The 18,542-nt window shown below is 38.8% G+C and overlaps 1 protein-coding gene and 1 pseudogene across 4 annotated transcripts in view; both read left to right on the forward strand.

Moving 5' to 3' along the window:
• Window positions 1-18,542, forward strand: part of BICC1 (BicC family RNA binding protein 1) — a 286,419-nt gene that overhangs the window by 141,278 nt on the left and 126,599 nt on the right. The gene's annotated exons all lie outside the window — the stretch shown is intronic.
• Window positions 2,478-4,283, forward strand: LOC123845594 (5-hydroxytryptamine receptor 3C-like; annotated as a pseudogene).

The raw sequence follows: 18,542 nt of genomic DNA on the forward strand, positions 1-18,542 counted from the left end.
TCCCTTCCTGCTATCTTCTTCTTTCTTTCTTTCTTTTTTTTTTTTTAACATATAATGTATTATTTGTTTCAGAGGTACAGGTCTGTGATTCAACAGTCTTACACAGTTCACAGCGCTCACCATAGCACATTGTGATGCTTCTTTACCAAACTTGAGACCACACTAATTATTTATTTATTTTTTTAGCAGAGATGTCAGGTGTTTGAGGGAATTTTATGAAGTCAGTTCTCATTTGTTCATTGTAATTATGAAAAAATATAGCATAAAGGGAAAGTCTCTAATACTCTGATTTTAGGAAGTAGTTTTAACTTCTCTGTTTAAGATTTTTCTCCTTTAAAAATCAGATGTGTTATCAAATATCTAAGACAAAACTTTTAAGTACTCTTTTTTCAGGCAGGGGGAGGGCAGCTCCTTTCCCTTCCTTCTTGTGGAATGGGCGAGGAACAGTGAAATTGGATAAAGGGTAGAGGTGGAGGGGAAAACCAGAAGTCTGACCATCCCTCATCAGTCTCTAAAAGATCAAAAGCACCTTTTAATGTAATTAAAATGTTCAGGTGAGTCTTTCTAGTTTGCATATGAGGGAATGGAGTGTCAGAGCGGTGACTTGCACTCATAAGAACATACAGCTAGTTAATTGCAGAACCAGGGCTGAAGGCCACTCCTGACTCAGCTGTGCAATTCTAAGCAAGATCTTTAATCTCTCCAAACTTGCTTTTCAAGTGTCAAATGGGGATCATGCCTGCTTTATAAGGTTGTATGGAGGAAGTGGAGATCATGTACATTTGTGTTTATGAAATGCTGATGTCTACCAGGTGCTCAATAAATGTTTGTTTCATCTTGGCTTACTATAAATTACTTTTTTTTTTGTGAACATAATAAATAAAAAATTTGGCAGTAAACACAGAATTGAATATTTTATGGTCTTCCACTTTTTAACAAAATGCATGGGGTGCAGACTGGAAGTAAAACTTGTTTTGAAAGATTCCCTGAATCATTTTAGTGTGAAAAAAATGGAAGTTTTCCATCATCTTTAGATGTTCTGATTTTGGTCAGTGCATTATTGCCTTGGGTCAGGTATACCAATTTATACATAAAGCATTTTTGAAGAATTTTCCTTGCCTTTTCTTTTGTGAATTGTTCTTATGCAAGCTTTGATCCTCACTGAATGACCTTATAAAAGAAAGGGAAATATCAATGAAGTTTAAAACCTACACTTTCCACTCAATTTTTTTTCCAGGTTAATTTACAGTGTTCTGAATCTCACCTTTGTGTTTGACCCTGGTTGAAAAACTCAAAATTTTTCTTGAGCACAACAATCTGATCCCACTAGTCACATTTGAGCTTTACACTACTTCCTTTGTCCTTTTAACAAACACACATTCCAAGGATTGCATCATTTTAAATGGTTGGAGTAAGTCGATATTCTTTTATTTGGGAAAACTGGGTTTTATTGATGACATGGAGTTTGGTGTTTGTTTACCACATTTATGGAAAGCATTTTGCTTTAAGTCAGTAACAGTGTGCAAACCAAAACCGAGAAACTTAAAAAACAAGATTTCCCACTTTAAAACTTGTGGGTGTACCTAGTTCAGTATTTTTCCTGATCAGGCTAGTGAAGAATTTAAAAACTGAGGACTTAGTATTCAAGGGGATACATGCACCACTGTACTTATAGCAGCATTATTTACAATAGCTTAATTATGGAAGTAGGCTGGTCCATTGATAGTTGAATGGATAACGAAGATGCAGTAGACATACACACACACACACACAGGAATATTATTCAGCCATAAAAAAGACTGAAATCTTGCCAATTGCAAGGATGTGAATGGAGCTAGAGAGTATAATGCTAAGTGCAATAAGTCATTCAGAGAAAGACAAATACCATGATTTCACCCACACGTGGAATTTAAGAAACAAAACAAATGAGCAAAGAAAAAAAAAAAAGACAAACCAAGAAATAGACTCTTAACTATAGAGAACAAACTGATGGTTACCAGAGGGGAGGTGTGTGGGGGGATGGGTGAACTAGGTGATGGGGATTAAGGAATGCATTTGTCTTGATGCGCACTGGGTGATGTATGTATGGAATTGTTGAAATATTGTACACCTGAAACTAATATAACACTGTATATTTACTGAAATTAAAATTTAAATTGAAAAACAAACAAACAAACCCTGAGGACTTAGGATCAGCCTTAGGCTCATTTAGTTATTTCCTTTTCCTTTACTTTAACAGTGGGGCTCTTAAGAAGACAGTGTCTAGATGTTTACCTGAGAGATTAGTATTCCTTTTTTTTTTTTTTAAAGTTAAAAGGATTTTAAAAAGTTTAGTACAGTTAAAGTCCAAGCTGATAGCAGGTACATAAGGAAAGCTACATACCTTAGAATATTCACCAGACTATATGTTAAAGACTTCATCTGCTGAAAATGAGCAATAAAATGTCGCAGGCAGATGAATATATAATTAAAATATTTGTGTTACTAAATGAAAACTTTTCTTATGTAGTATCTACAGTTGTACTTGCCACTTCATAAACTCTGTAAGTATCAGCTGAATAAATAAATGAATGTGAGTTGATGTTGAGCTTTTTAATTGGTAGTTTTGAAAAATCAGTTTATAAGTTTTAATTAAAAGGACAGTTTGAGCTAGGGCTCAAGATGTGGCCTGTGGGTCTGCAAGATCAACATTATCACTAAGTCTCCAGAGAAGAGTGAGAGGAAGATGGAAAGATGTTGGCTGCGTGGAGAAGGATCCCTCCTCTGCCTCATTTTCCACTGGCTGCTTTAAGGAAGAGGAGACAGTTTTACTACCAGTCACTCAGGCTTTGACCAGCATGGGGGTAATCCTCTTACCTTCTAAGCAGTGTTTAGCAGAAAAGTTTCCATCCAGACATCAACTACAGTATCCCCACTCATGTCCACATCTCCATCACCCCGTCTGGCATCCTGGAAATGGTGATGCTCAGCTTCATCTGATGACATCATTCCTGGGGCTAACTTATGATCTCCTATGATCCACTCATCAGGTGGAATCCAGAGGAATATGGGAGCATCAGGAAGCTCAGCATGGCAACTAAGAACCTGTGGCTTCCAACTATCTTCAGTGAGGAGGTCATGGATGTGGATCAGGCACCTGCAAGTCACATGGCTTATGTCACCTGTGAAGGTTGCATCAGATATAAGCCAGTACGAACATATGTAATCTGGATGTCTTCTGTTTCCCCTTTGATGAACAGAACTGCGTTCTCACCTTCAGCTCTTTCATCTCAGCAGGTGGTCCAGCCTGAATGTGATGAGCTTTCTGGGGTCAAGTGGCTTTCTGGGGTTGTCATCAATGCCTTCAGCTTCTTTCTGCCAGCAGAAAGTGAGAGTCATGCCCCATTCAAGACAGCACTTCTGCTGCACTACACCGTCTTTCTGCTCATGATGAATGACTTATGCCTGGCCAGTGGCACCTCCCACATCAGTGTCTCCTTTGTCCTTTGTCTGTCTCTGACGGTGCAGGTCAGCCTACTGGGGACCATTTTCATCACCTACATGCTGTACCTGATGATCACCCAGCCACCACATTGCTTTTACATTGTACCAGCCCAAAAAAATGCCGCCCCACTGCAACCCAGAAGGGAAGTAAGGGCCTGGGTCTCACTCCTACCTACTGCCTGGCCTGAGGAGCCAGTGGAGCTGGTGGGGAGGGTGCCTGGTAACAACGAGGCAGAGTTAAATGGATGCCCTACATCAACAAGGGCCAGTAGGAACACAAGGCTCAGAAGCAGCACTTAGTGGACCTGTGGGTGCAGTTCAGCCACACAGTGGATGCTGTGCTCTTCTATCTCTACCTGCTCTTTATGACCTCCTTCAATCATCATGGTCACTGTCCTCTGGAAAACCTTGGAGGATGCCCATCTATAAACCCCAATCTGGAGCTTCTCTTGCCTCTAGAAACCAGCCAGGCTCTCATACCATCCAATCCCAGCCCCACAGTCTCGGCAACCACCTTGTTTTTAACTCAGCCCTTCTGTGCAGTTTCAGACCGGACCAGGTAGTTCCCTCTGTCCTCCAGAAGTTATTACATCCTTGTTCCTGCATGCCCTCAGCTCCCCTCAGCCCTCCCATGAGTTCTGCCTAGCTCCTTAGGACTCAGGTTCCTGAAATACCCCCTTGATTGAATCACCCTCAGTAAGCTTCTTTGCAGGGGAAAAAAAAAAAGAGGACAATTTGACCTTATTTTTTGAGGATAAATTTTTATAAAAATTCAACTAAGTGTAATAATTTTAAATAATTTTAGTTGCTAATTTTTGCTAAGAAAGACCTAGGGGTTTTCTTTAAGTAAAAAATTTGTGTTTGATAGTGGAAATTAAGGATATAAACAGTATTCCTAGGAAACATTTAAAAATACAATAATGAATATCAGTGTAACATTTGGTATGCCAGCGATAGTTATTCTCTTATTAAATGGGTCCTAAAGAGCTACCAAAGTATGAAAATAAGAAAACAGTATCCCTTAAAATGTTACATAATTCAGAATGACCATTATTTTCCCTATATTAGCTGAAACTTTCCCCAGTTTTTTCTTTTCCTGAATTATCATGGTTTCATTGCTTAAAATGTGTTAAAATATTTCTATTTAACTTTTTCTGCAAAGTACATATTTTGGACTCTTAATAATGATGTCAAATGACATTAAAATGCTAGATTTCTTTGTGATTAATTGGTTACCAATCTCACAGTAGTAAACATGAATTCACAATAAAAGTGAAGATGTAAAGGAAAGGGAGGAAGATGTGTTCTTGAATCTATCATTGTTAAGTTTTAGTTAACACTTTAAAAAATGCAGATTAGTTACTTAAAGCTTTTCTAACTTTTTATTATAAAAATACAAAAAAGTTGTAAGAATTATGCAGGGAATACCATATACCCACTAATTAAATTTTACAGTTACTTCTTTATATTTGCTTTATCACATATGGATCTATCTATCCTATTTATTCATCAATCCATCTTTTTGCTGCATTTCAGACTAGCAGGCTTACATCAGCACACTTTAGCTCTTCACCCTGCATACCAACAATCAGCATTCAATATTTGTAGTGTTTTGTCATTGTTAAATTTAGATAAAGTAAATGTAGTATTGAATGTGTTTTGACAAATGTATATATCCGTTAACCCAAACTCTTATGAAGATAGAGACCATTACCATGACTTGAAACAGTTTCCTCCTACCCCCGTCCCAAGCCCACCCCCACTTACTGTGAAACCACTTTTCTGAGTTTTTTCACCAAAGATTAGTTTTGTTTGTTCTAGAATATTAATATAAATGGAAACATACAGTATGTACTTTATAGTATAAGGCTTCTTTTTCTGAGCATAATGTTTTTGGGTTTCATCCATATTGTTGCATATTATCAGTAGTTCATTCCTTTCTTTAATGAGTTGTATTGCATCGTGTACCACAGTTAATCTGCTCCCTTGTTTATGGACACCTGGCTAGTTCCTGTTTTCCGCTATTATGAATAAGCTGCCGAGGACAAGTCTTTTACTTGCTGGGTATTTATTTACATTTGGTTTTCTCAAGAACTTAAAAATTAGAGTGTTAAAAATTGAGCTTACCCAATGTGTATCGTTTCCACAAGTCCCTATTTCAGTGAATGACGCCACCGTTCACAGTGTTGTCCAGGCCATAACCTTGAGTGTCATCCTTGACTGTTTGCTGTCCCTGTTCTGTCATGCATACCCACATACAAAGGGCTGCCGGTACTGTCTTCTTCACATTCGCTCACTTTGCCGTCGGACTGTAATCATTAACCTGTTTGAAACCATCCCCATCTCTCAGCTGGATTGTCAGAACAACTTCATAACTGGTCTCCTTGCCACCTCTCTTGGCCCTCACTCCCTTCCTTTCTTCAAACTACTGTCACTCATCTTTGAAAAGATACACATTAGATCACGTTACTTACTTATTAAGAAATGTCTAGTTTCCCAGTGCTTTTAGGATAAAAAAGTAAAATCCTTGTCCTACTTTGCAAGTCCATGTGGTTTTTAACTCCTGCATCTTCCCTGGTCTCATCTTTCTAAGCACACTGGGTTTGCATGTCTCTCCTGCTTCTCACTTTGGGGTTTGTCCTCCTCTGCTGTAGTCAGGCTCTCTAATTGGATCATTCCCATTTCCACACAATTGTGTTCTACTGTCTCCCATACTAAAGGAAAACAAAAACTGCCTGTATCAGTGCAGATTAGAATTGTGTGGAAACAAAGCAAAACAAAATTATTGCTGTGTAAATAAGGTGGAAGATTACTTCTCATAAAAGAACAGTGCAGGTCCGGTGTGGTGACAGTGTTCCCCAGAGACCTAGTAAACCAAGGTACTTCTACCTAGACAGTTCCCCACTCCTGGGTTATGGCCCTTACCTTCATCATCCAAGTTGGAACTTCAAACACCACAGTCTAATCAGCAGGATGGAAGAAGGGACAAAAGACATTCAATCATGAGATTTCCTAGAATTTCCCAGCATTTCCCTAGGCAGAACTTAGTTTCCTAGCCATACCTAGCTTCAAGGAAGTCAGAGTAGTTATTTTAGGTGTCCATGTGCCCAGCTAAAAATTGAGAATTCTAATTGGGAGAAAGTGGACATTGGGGTAGGCTTTTTGCAACTGTCATACTTCCCTTGATGTCACATTCCTCTCCAGCCACTGTCTTGTTTTTCTGCTTCTTGTTAAGAGTCAAAACTTCTTGAAGGTGTTGTCTGATCATATTCTACTTCTCAGCTCACGCCAACTCCTCTGCTCACCCTTCCATTTACATGGTTGTGTCAGGGTTACCCGTGATCCTGGTGTTTTAAAAAATCCAAGGGATACTTTAAAGTCTTCATCTGACTTGATTTCTTAGTAGCTTTCAGTTCTTTTCTTTTTTCCTTGAGGAACTCCTCTATGGGGATTATTAGTGTGGAGTTTTTCCTTTGTCTTCTATGACTTCATCATCATCTACCACCATTCTGGAAGTTCATTCCCTCTGTGATACTTTCAGCATCTCCTCTTCTACCCAGTGTCTAAATGTTGGAATTTCTCAAGGTTTAGTTTTTTTTTTTTTTTTTTTAATTAAAGCAACAGATAAGATTCTTCATTTTAACCATTTTTAAGTGGCATTAAGTATATTCACACTGTTTTGCAACCATCAACCACCATCCATATTCGGAAGTTTTTCACCCTCCCAAAGTGAAACTCTGACCAGGAAACAAGACCCATTCCCCATTCCCCCTGCCTCCCACTTACATTCTACTTTGTAAATTCTCAAGGTTAGTTTCACACCTAAATTGGAAGGACCTTTGTTTCTTCTTCATGTCCTTCATAGGTGAGAGCCTCAGATACCATTTAATTCCAAATTTTATATTTCAAATTAAATTTTTTTTCCTTCTGCACACTAGATTCTTAGCACCTTAGCCTGATATTTCCACTTGGCTGGAAATCCACTTCAGTGGCTCATAGACTTTAAAAATGTAGCTTAACTGAAACTTTTATGTTCTTAGTCTCATTTGGTCTCTTTCTTACTTCCAGTCTCAATGATGGCACCAGCCAATCAGAAACCTGATGGATAACTTGATAGCTCCCCTTCCATCACTCCTCCCCAATCAAGTCAATCAAGAGTCTTGGTGTTCCACTCTCAGTAGAAGTTGATTTGCTTCATTTTTCTTTATCTCTACCATCGTGACCCTTCTCCATGCTCCTATCATCTCTTGCTTGACAATTGCAATGCTCTCCTAGCTCATCTCTCTACTCCTGCCTGCCTCCTTCAATGTGATCTGTAAAACACAAATAAGGTTATGTTCCTACAAGGCTTAAAGCCCTTTATGGCCTTCCTAGTGCTGTTAGAAGGAGACCCAGCCCCCTTATCCATGGCTCTCCAGGCTTTATATGACTTGGCCCTTATGTCCCTCTCCACCTCACTGTTGCCCTTTTCTCCTACCTGCTAGTTGTCTTTCAGTTCTTTTAACTTCGAGTTCCCTCCTGCTTCAGGGCCTCTGCTTGCTATGTTCTTTATGTTTTCTTGACATCTTTCAGGTCTTGGCTTAACATCCTCGGATTGTCTCGCCTAATACAAAGTATGACCCCTCTTATTGTTCTGACTCAGGGCATCCTGTTCGTTTTTAACCCTTCCCCCACTTAAAAAATGATTTCTTCCCCTGCCTTTACTTCATTTCTCCCAGTAGATTTATTTTATTGTATTTGTTCATTTCCCCCAGTAGATTGTAAGTGTGATCAGAACTGTTTAAGTTCTATTGACTGTTTATGCCTAATGTTTAATGCAGTGACTGGCATGGATCTGGCATGCAGTAAATATTTAGAAATGAATGAATCCTGCTCCCTCTTCCTGATACGATTTGCATCACCCCCTTTGATGTAACTGTGCTTCATATTATGGCTCATTTCTTCAAGGTAGCCTTCCCTGATTAATATATACATGGCATCTCTCTGTTAGGTGATATCATTGCAGTTTGTAGGTTTCTTTCGTGAAACTTCTTATGCTTGGTAATTAACGTAAGGGTTGTTTGGTTGTTGGTTTCCCTGACTATACCATCAGCCTTGTGACAGCAGTGGCCACAGCTGTTTTGGTCCATCATTGTTGCCCTTTGGTGAGCACAGTGTCTCATACTTACCTTGTTTTATATGAATGCATGGTGGTAAAATACACCTCACCAATTGGTTCAAATTTCATAACGTAGAACAATTATCCCATTTTATCAGCTGTGAATAGATGTTGAAAATTGAGGACGTACTGAGAGAATCTTAATTTCTTGAAGCCAGCATTTAGAAAGTTTAGTGGTTTTTAATTGGATTCTTCTTAAATGTTAAGAACCTAAAAATTCACAAGGGAAAAACTGTTACGAAATTTTACTCTAAGAATCACATGAAGACATCTGAAATATTGCCAAATCTAATTCTGTAGTTCTGCAGATTAATGAAATCTTAGTACATCTGCATGTTTTTCTTTCCAGGTCTCCCTTGTGACATCATTAGTGCACTTAAGCCTCTTGAGTAGCTTCTTTGGAAATTTTCATAATCAATTAAATTCATTTTTGAAATGTATAAATACTTCAAATATTACTCATAACTTTTTATAGGCTCCATACTTTTTTCTATTTCAGGAAGATTTAAAATTACTTTTGCAGAAAAATACATTTATAGTACAGTAGATATTTTCTATCATGCTGTGCCAAATTCAGTGGGGTAATACTTTAATTTTCTGGCATCCTCTTGGAAGTGATAATTTCCTAACATTAATTCAGGAAAACTTAGTGGTTTTGGAATTTCTAGCATATGCAAGGGGATTCACATATAACTTTATGTTAGGCTTAATTGGACTCAGTTTCCCAGCAGCCTTTAGCCCTGAGCCTCTCCACCGAATGCCTTAGACCCAGAGTCAAGTGCTGGCCTATAAAGCTGTCTGTTTCTTCTTCCTAAGATCAAAGTCCAGCTCATTATAAAATGCCTGAGGCACAGGATTTTCTGATTCTGGTAGAAGCACCATCTGCTCACTTGTTTGAGTATTACCACATTCCTGTTATTTCTCTTGTAACCCATCTCAGGTAAACAGAAAACAAGTGAATGGCTTCCTGGTTGTATTTGGTATACACATGTTTAGTTGAGGCTATTTCGTATTTATCTAAATAGTGATTTTGAAATAAATTATTTAGCTGCCAACATTTTAAAATTAAGGAGATTTTTTTTACATCCCAGTCTGGTTTGGTAGCTTTTTTTGAAAAATCTGAAAGTCTGGCTGCTTTGGGTCAGCTTCTACACATGCTGGTTGGAGCTAGTGATGTGCTCCTGTTTGCCTCACCCTCTCCCACTCCCTCTTATTCCCTGATGTGGATGTCTGGTGTCAGTTATCATTTATGCTTGCTGTTTTACTGTTGGTTTTCTCATGATGGAGTAAAATAGTTCTTGTACCCATATCTATAGGTCAAGGGGAACTGTGAATGAGGGGACAGTGAATTCCAAGAAAATGAGAGAAGATGTATTTGTTTGGGGCAATGAATAATTTTTGTCTATTTTTTCTTTTGTGTAATGTGTATTTGAATTAAAAGCATGCACTGTGCCCATTCATTCCTAACTGTTTCCTGCCTGGCTCCAATCGACATTTGAGCCAGAGACTCTTGATTTAGATACATGATCCTAAAAAAAAGAAAGTGATTCCACCTTTGGTTCCCTCAAAGGATAGTAGATTATTCTTCTAGAAGCTTACAGCTCTCTTGCAAATGAAATGCCCAGGCATCCTCTTTGTGACTTGTCAAGAGGGTAGCTGTTGGCTTTACCAGTAACTAGGCCTTGTAAGACCTGGCAAGTTCACTGTAAGTAAAACGACTTTGCCCTCAAAGATAGTTTATCTTTGAAGGGGGATTGAGCCAATTTAAAATAGAAATACAAGTCTCATAAGAAAGACAGTATAGCAGCTCTGAGGAGGGGAAGATTATATCAAATTGAGGGGATCTTGCAGTTGCTTTTATGCTTCGTGATGAACAACAGGTAGAAATTGAATGCTGGAGACAGTGGGACAACAGAACTGCTTATAGAAAGAAAAAAAAAAGATGGGGATCGGGTGTGGGCAGGGCAGTGGTTAGTGGTGGTGATGAAGATACGGGGACTGAGGAAAAGTAAAACCAGAGAGGTGGGTTGTGGCCTGGTTATGGACAACCTTAATGTTAGGCCAAGAAGTTTGTGCCCAACTTAAGAGATAATGAATAAGCACTGGCAGACTTGAATTATAGGAGGGAAATATCAGAGCTTGTAAGTTGAAGGGGAGAAAACTGGAAGTGCTCTCACCGCTTGTGAAGCCATTGGTAGAAATGCTCACGGTGGTAATTACCTGGATGGAAGGTTGTCTTAGGTTCTGGGCATAGTTCTGGAGAGAGAATCACTAGGTCTGTGCAACTGATTGGATATAGTAGTGTGGGCAGTGAGGGAGATGAGGAAGAAGCTGTAGGAAAGGGAAAGGGACAATGTTTTGAACACGTCAGAGAAAAGTATGGAAGTCAGAAGGAGGACCTGGTTTGGAAGACGTATCCAGTAGGATGCTTTCTGCTTCAAGTAAAAGGTTGGCCTCAATGATGTGAACATGTATTGGCTCTCATTACTGAAGAGTGCACAGGGAGTGGCTTCAGGCATAGTTTGATCCAGAAGCTTTGTGAGGTCATCCAGGATTCAGAGATTCTCCTGCTCAGCTCTGTCTTCCACCCTGATGGCTTTCTCCTAAAGCTGATTTTCTCCTGTAGCAGCAGGCAGGGCTCCATGTGTCTTTGTTTCCCATCTAGTGGGAGAGAGAAAACCTTTTCAGAAATTCTCTTTAAAAAGCCAGAAAACTTCATTGTCAAAAATGTCCATCAGACAAACCTCTTCTCTTTTTGTCTTTGGCCCAAATTGGATTATATGCCTGCCTATTCTTTCTTTTTTTAATTGTGGTAAAATCCACATAACATAAAATTTACTGTCTTAACCATTTTTAGGAGTTCAGTTCAGTGGTAACAAAAAAGTTCATATTGTTGTTTAACCATCACCATCAGCCATCTGCATAGCTTTTTCCATCTTATAAAACTGAAACTCTATACCCATTAAACAGTAACTCCTCATTGCCCCTCCCTGCAGCCCCTAAAAACAGTCACCATTCTGCTTTTTGTCTCTATGATTTTGACGACTTTAGGTAAGTTTTCTCATATAAATGGAATCATACAGTATTCATATTTTTGTGACTGGCTTATTTTACTTAGCATAATGCCTCAAGGTTCACCCATGTTGTAGTATATATTAGAATTTCCATCCTTTCTAAGGCGGCATGCTATTCCATTATATGTATGTACCACATTTTGCTTATCCATTTTCATTCATCAGTGGACACTTGTGTTGTTTCCACATTTTAAAAAAAATTTTTTTTAAGATTTTATTTATTTGCGAGAGAGAATGAGAGACAGAGAGCATGAGAGGGAGGAGGGTCAGAGGGAGAAGCAGACTCCCTGCTGAGCAGGGAGCCCAATGTGGGACTCGATCCCGGGACCCCAGGATCATGACCTGAGCCGAAGGCAGTCGCCCAACCAACTGAGCCACCCAGGCGCACCTCCACATTTTAACTATCATGAACAGTGCTATTATAAATGTGGATGTACAGATAGCTCTTTGTGACCCTGATTTCAATTATTCTGGGGATATAACCAGAAGTGAAATTGCTAGATCGTGTGCTAATTCTATTTTTAATTTTTTAAGGAACTGCCAGTGGTGTTCCACATTGCTCTTTTCCACAGCAGCTGTTCCATTTTACATTCTTACCCACCGTGTGCAAGGGTTCTGATTTATCCACATCCTTGCCAGCACTTACTGTCTGCTCCTTTTTATAGCAGCCATCCTAATGGCTATGCTATTTCATTATACTTCTGATTTGTACCTTTCCTAATGACTGGTGATGTTGAGCATCTTTTCATGTGCTTATTAGCCATTTGTATGTCTTCACTGGAGAAAAGTCTATTCAAGTCTGTCCATTTTTGGATCAGGTTGCTTGTTTTTTTTGTTGTTGTTGTTATTGAGCTTTAACATGCCTACTCTGAAACCAGCCCTTGGCAATGGGAGTGGCATCACTCTGTTAGATACCCAAGTTGATTCCTGGACCCTGGGTAGACAACTTATAACGTCCACTTAAGTGAGTCATTCAGGGACCATGTTTGCATGTTTCTCCCAAAGGGAGACAGGAGGCCATGAAATTCCAGATGGGCAGCTATAAAATGGAAGGGCCTCCGTAAGCTTGGGTCCCTGCATGACTGTGTAGAACCAAGCCCTTTGCTGACTTAGGCAGTCCATTTAACAGGAGAGAGAAGCTTTTGTTGTGTTCATCCCCTGACATTTGGAGTTGTTATAGTAGTGTAACCAATACATACATCTTCATTATTCTTTTTTTTGAAGTAAACTTTTCTTGAGCCCAGTACTCACTTCTTTGCCTACTTACCCAGTACAGCCTACACAGAATTGTATCTTATTAATGTCTCGGGGATGCCATAATAGATCTGCTGCTGTGCTGATCTGTCATTCCCAGCACCAGTGCCACTGGAACTTACTGAGCTAAGTGGGATTGTTTGCTTAAAGAAGATCAAGGTGACCGGAGTGGTAAAATGTGTGGCCTAAAAAATCATATAATGTGAATTCATGTAACTGGAATAATGGGCTTATGAAAAATCAGAGGCTAGAAAATTACAATCAAGGTTTGGTAACTTGATTTTGTGAGAGATATCAATACTGTTACATTTTTTTCACAAGTTATATCCTGTTAAACCATTATATTCAAGTCATATACAAGTTACATCTGATAGTTCAAATTTAATCTTTTTATAGCTACCTATGTTAGCAGGTATGATAGAGATCTGGTTAGTCTTTCTGAGGAATTATAATAAAGTGATAATTGGAGAGTGAAATAGCCTTAAGAATCATAGATACTTACGTCCCAGGGGAACCAAGAAACTGGCTCTTCACTAACACTACAGGTCATCACATACAACCTACCCATACCCCATGAAAATACTCCTTGGTTTGGAGCACGGGTTGGAAGTTGGGGTCCATGCTTTCTTTCACCCACAGTGTTTTTTTACATAATTGAAATAGGTAACATTTAGAAATCAGGAAATTTAACACAAAAATCTGGCTCATCTTTTAAAATGGGCAGGTGTGGGCCCCTTAGCAGGTACCAGCTGTAGGCTAGAGTGGAAGTGACAGAACATAGGCATCCCACTGTCCAAGCCCGTACTTGGCATTTTAGTTGAAGAGCCTCTCCATTATTACGCACATATACCTTGGGAAAGTAAATTCTGTCAGTCATTTAGAATTTACTTTCATTTAAGGAATATTCACTCAGTTCATTTATTCTGATAAGCAGATTCCACAGGGATACCATTTTTTGAATGAGTTAAAGGAGACTGTGCAGATGGAGTGGCTGTACTCAGATACACCAAGTGCTGAGTAATTGGAAAGTCTTAGGTGATCGTTGCCTCTTCTGTCCCCTTTGTCTAACTCCATCACTGTTAATTACTTTAACGATGCCTCTTAGATCCTAAGTGCTGGATTCAAATGTTTAGAAATGAACAAGATACAGTTGGTTGGCCATCAGGAGGCCACCTCTTGGTGGGATTGGTAAAATGAGCAAAGAAATAAGCACTATAATGTTGCCACAACATAGTGAGAATGGGGGGGGAGGGGTGACTTCTGCCTGGGCGGGTTGGGAGAGTTTTCACAGCGGGGGACACATCTGAACTAGGTTTTGGTCGATATGTAGGAGTTCGCTGAACTTTTTGAGATAAATTAGTTAAGCCTGCCTATGGTGTGGAACAGTTTGAAACCCCTTATCAGTGATTCTCAATGGGCATAAAAGGTGATCCTCACTTTGCACAGCAGTGTGGGACCATAAAAATGACCTTTGCGAGCTGAAACTTCAAAGTACTTTCAGTAATCAGTGGGAAAATTGAATGCTGTGCAACTTCTAAAAATTTTTATGAAAACATTAAAGAGTTCCCTGTCAGTGATAGATACGTAGGAAAATGAAAAAGATATTAAAGCTAATATTTAATGCACTGTATTTAAGTGTTACAAATATTGAGAATTAATGTGTTTCATTTCTTTGTAAAAAAACTTGTCAAGAATAGTTGGAACCGTGGCTTTTTTTATTGTATAGTTTGTGATATGGAGGGAGCATCTTTTCTCTGCCTCAGTGAATTGTCGTGACCATCAGTCTAGATCAGATTCCAACATGTCATCCTTTGTACCTTCATGGTTGTGGAATATCTCCCAGAATTTCTTTAACGTGAAGTTTTTTGCTGGCGTCAGCTCCTCCTTGTCACAGCCACTTTCATCATTTATGTCCCTGAGTTTGTCTTCACGCAGTCTCTTCTGGCCGCCTATCACAGCCCCTCCAGCAACAGTAGTGTCAACATTCCCGTCGTCCCCTACGGATCCTCTCCCCTGACGTTTGACTCAAGTTTCACTTCCAGCAATGTTGCTGTGTGTTTGTTTGCTGTACTTTCATCTTGGTTGGCCAGTTTCCACTTTTGATTATCCATTTTTGTAAAATCTCACTTGTTTTTGACCCTGGGAGACAAGAAGTCAGTACAAGTCCTTGCTTTGCTGTCGTGTATGAGGTAATTACAGATGTGCAGTGAGTAATCCCCAACACACTTTGAACTCGTCACTGATCAAGATGCATGTTATATATGTAGTGATTTGTATACTGAAGAGCTGGCAGTGGCATGTGTATTTGATGCAACTACTCGCAATTAATGTGCTTTGGTAACTGGAATGTAAACTTGTCTTGTTGGGGAATTGGTGTTGTTTACCTAAGCTGTGGTAACTACAATTTGTGCATCTTGGGACTGTGCAAAGCCAGGACTGTCTCTGTGGCCGTCTTGAGTGGGTTTGTCTTGCCCTTTGTTGGAAGTTCAACATCTGTAACCCTGGCCACTGAGTGCCGCTGTGGTCCTGTCTTGCGTCACTGTGACAACCAGAATGCTTCTGACACTCTATGTACATGGGGTGGTGGTCCTCCTCTGGATTGAACCATTCTGGGGCCATCTCGGGGTTACTCTGTCATTAATGAATCAGAGTGCTAAGGGACAGCCGCTCTGCTGCTAGTGAGCACTGGGGGGTTGAGCTTTCAGATGACCTCCCCGCAAGTGTATGGTGCTTTCCACTTACTTTGTCAGGAATTGCTCTTGCTAGAGTCACGTGACTTCAATTTTAGCCAGACTTTGCTACATACCTATCTGCTGCTTAACCTCTTTGATTCCTCATTTCTTCATCTGCAAATAGGTTTCACATATCTGATTTACAAGATTATTGCATGGAATACATGGGAAATGTATATGAATATTACACAAATGTGAGGAATGATTCTGGAGATGACGAGTAACTGATCAGTGAGATGCATTTCTTGGATTTAAAATGAAATACAACAGAGCCTTCTAATGTCTCAGCAAAATAAACATCCTCAGCTTTTAGACACCCCCTCGTGTGAGAAGTTCACTACTTTCCCATCTCTACTTTTCAGAGTTTTCTAGTTGGCTCTTTTCTCACGTAGCTCCTTCATGGTGAAATGCAGCAAATTGACTCACAATCCATTAGTACATGAAGTAACTTTAAACAGCCTTCTCCATGAGGATAGACCTTATTTCTCTATTGATATAAGGAAAATAGAGCACAAATGAGCTGAGTTTGTTTTTTTGGGGGGGGGGGTTGGTGGTTTTTTTTTGTTTCTTTTTGTTTTGTTTTGTTTTGTTTTGTGAAGCAGGCTGCAGATGGCTCCCAGCTGGTAGCCATTTTGAATGATGAATTTTCAGTAGTTTAGAGTATAAATGTCAAGTTAGAGTGTTCAGCGTTCTTTTCCTGGTCCAAGAATAAATATTTCAAGTAAAGTCAGCATAAGTAGACTTGTCGTTGGTTGATCTGAGATATTGTTTACTTACCTGTGGATTTTTAACTTTATGTCTGGATTGAAGAATTTGGTGAAATAAGCACGTTAGTAGAATTGTTGGTTTGGCAAAGGTTTCCATCATCTGTAAGATATTATCCTATAATTGCTGCAAACTTGCAAAATCTGTAGTATAGTGAACATTGGTAGATATGTTCTCTTTCTACATGGTGTGCTAATCTGGAATTTGTTGGAGATGGAAAAACATATATTATCACTTGAGCATTGAGAATATAAGTAGAAATTATTTTTTATCGTGGATAAAACTACATGTAGAATTTGATTGGATATTACTTTGTTCTAATTTGAACAATTTATTTTGGTTAAGTGAAATTATTTAAATGATTCCTTATAAATCTGTGATGAAATTTTTTTCTATAGCTGATAGAACTTTTTTCCAATTAAAAACATTCCAACTTCCAGCCCATGTAAACATTACTCTCCCTTGCCATCTCTCCCTCCCTTACTCCCCATAGAAACTAAAACCGAAACAGGAACATATGATTCCATGTTTATTAGATATCTTTTTTTTTTTTTAAGATTTTATTTATTTATTTGACAGAGAGAGAGACAGTGAGAGAGGGAACACAAGCAGGGGGAGTGAGAGAGGGAGAAGCAGGCTTCCCGCCGAGCAGGGAGCCCGATGCGGGGCTCGATCCCAGGACCCTGAGATCATGACCTGAGCCGAAGGCAGTCGCTTAACCAACTGAGCCACCCAGGTGCCCCTAGATATCTTTTTAATATAAAAAAAGGCAGTGCTATTACTCTTTGATCAGGGTACATTATGCCCTGTTTACAAAATACAAATATGAATAAGAAAGTTAAGATGACTAACTTCCTAAGCTGATACATATCCACAGCATGCTATCTTCATCAGATTTTTCATCATGAAAAAATAACTTTCAAACATGAACTACAAAAATATATAGTCTTTCTGATATAAACTGTCTTAATTTTAATTGCTTCATATGTTTCAAAATTGATATTCTTGGCTCAAATACTTTTGTTACTATAAATATTTTCGCTTCATCAGATCTGAGATGAGCATAAGAATTCAGTTACATTTCCATTATTAATCCCTTGTAAGTAATGAGTATAGCAAGTTTAACAATGGAAACTTAAAATAGTTATTTTTCAAATAGTTTTATCTTTAGATGAATGCCTCCCAGATCTCTTCTCCCCATGACATAGAGAATTACTGCTTATAATAAAAGAACTAAAGAAATCTAGCAGAAATTGGTAGAAATGAGAAGACATTCTCTTGACAATGAACATGTCCATAAGTTGAAACTGACCTATTTGAAATGGCATAAACATATGGCGTACAGAATTATGAATTAGAACAAGTCTTTAAAATATTTAAGTTGAATCATTTTCAGTAAACATTTGAGCTTTGATTTTTGTGAAGGTAGAAACCAGGACAATGATATTAAAGAAACAAAAACAAAAAAACTAGCTGGAACTCACTTTAGGATTTTTCTCCCTGAGACAGAAGATAGTCATTTTCTTCTTGGAGATTTTGTGGTTTGTACACCGAGGCACTCCTTTACCTAACTGACATCGTGATACATGGCGTCCTTGCCCCACAAGGAAGCACTTGCCATTTTAAGCATGTTTCCCAGCTTTCAGTTAAAATTTCACACATCTTATGTTTTGCAGAGGGGTTGGTCAGAGTTAGCCACTTAATAATTATTCCTTGAATGCAAATTGAACATTTGGACAGTATCCTGGCTTGCTTAAGAATTGGAGCATAACATGGGTTTCTGGAGAGTGATTTCTTTGGAGGAATTAATTGGATTGTGGAAAATGTATAATACCCTTTTGAAAAGGTGTCAGTGTTTTCATCCATTATGAGATCCTTAAAATAAACTGCTTTAGTGGTCCCATTTCTATAATTTTTAAAAAAATATCACTTCAGTACTTAAGGTTTTTTTAAAACCTATCTGGATTTTGTGATGATGCTAAGAGATCTCCAGCAGCTCCCGTTATAGTTTGCCCCGGATTATCTCCTCTGTCGTTGTACTGATCGTTTAGATGTCACAGAAACTTGTTATGTCAA

This window comes from Mirounga angustirostris, unplaced genomic scaffold (genome assembly GCF_029215605.1).
Source record: "Mirounga angustirostris isolate CCGP_5_RB_7025 unplaced genomic scaffold, mMirAng1.0.hap1 SCAF_6, whole genome shotgun sequence".
NCBI classification, from domain to species: Eukaryota; Metazoa; Chordata; class Mammalia; order Carnivora; family Phocidae; genus Mirounga; species Mirounga angustirostris.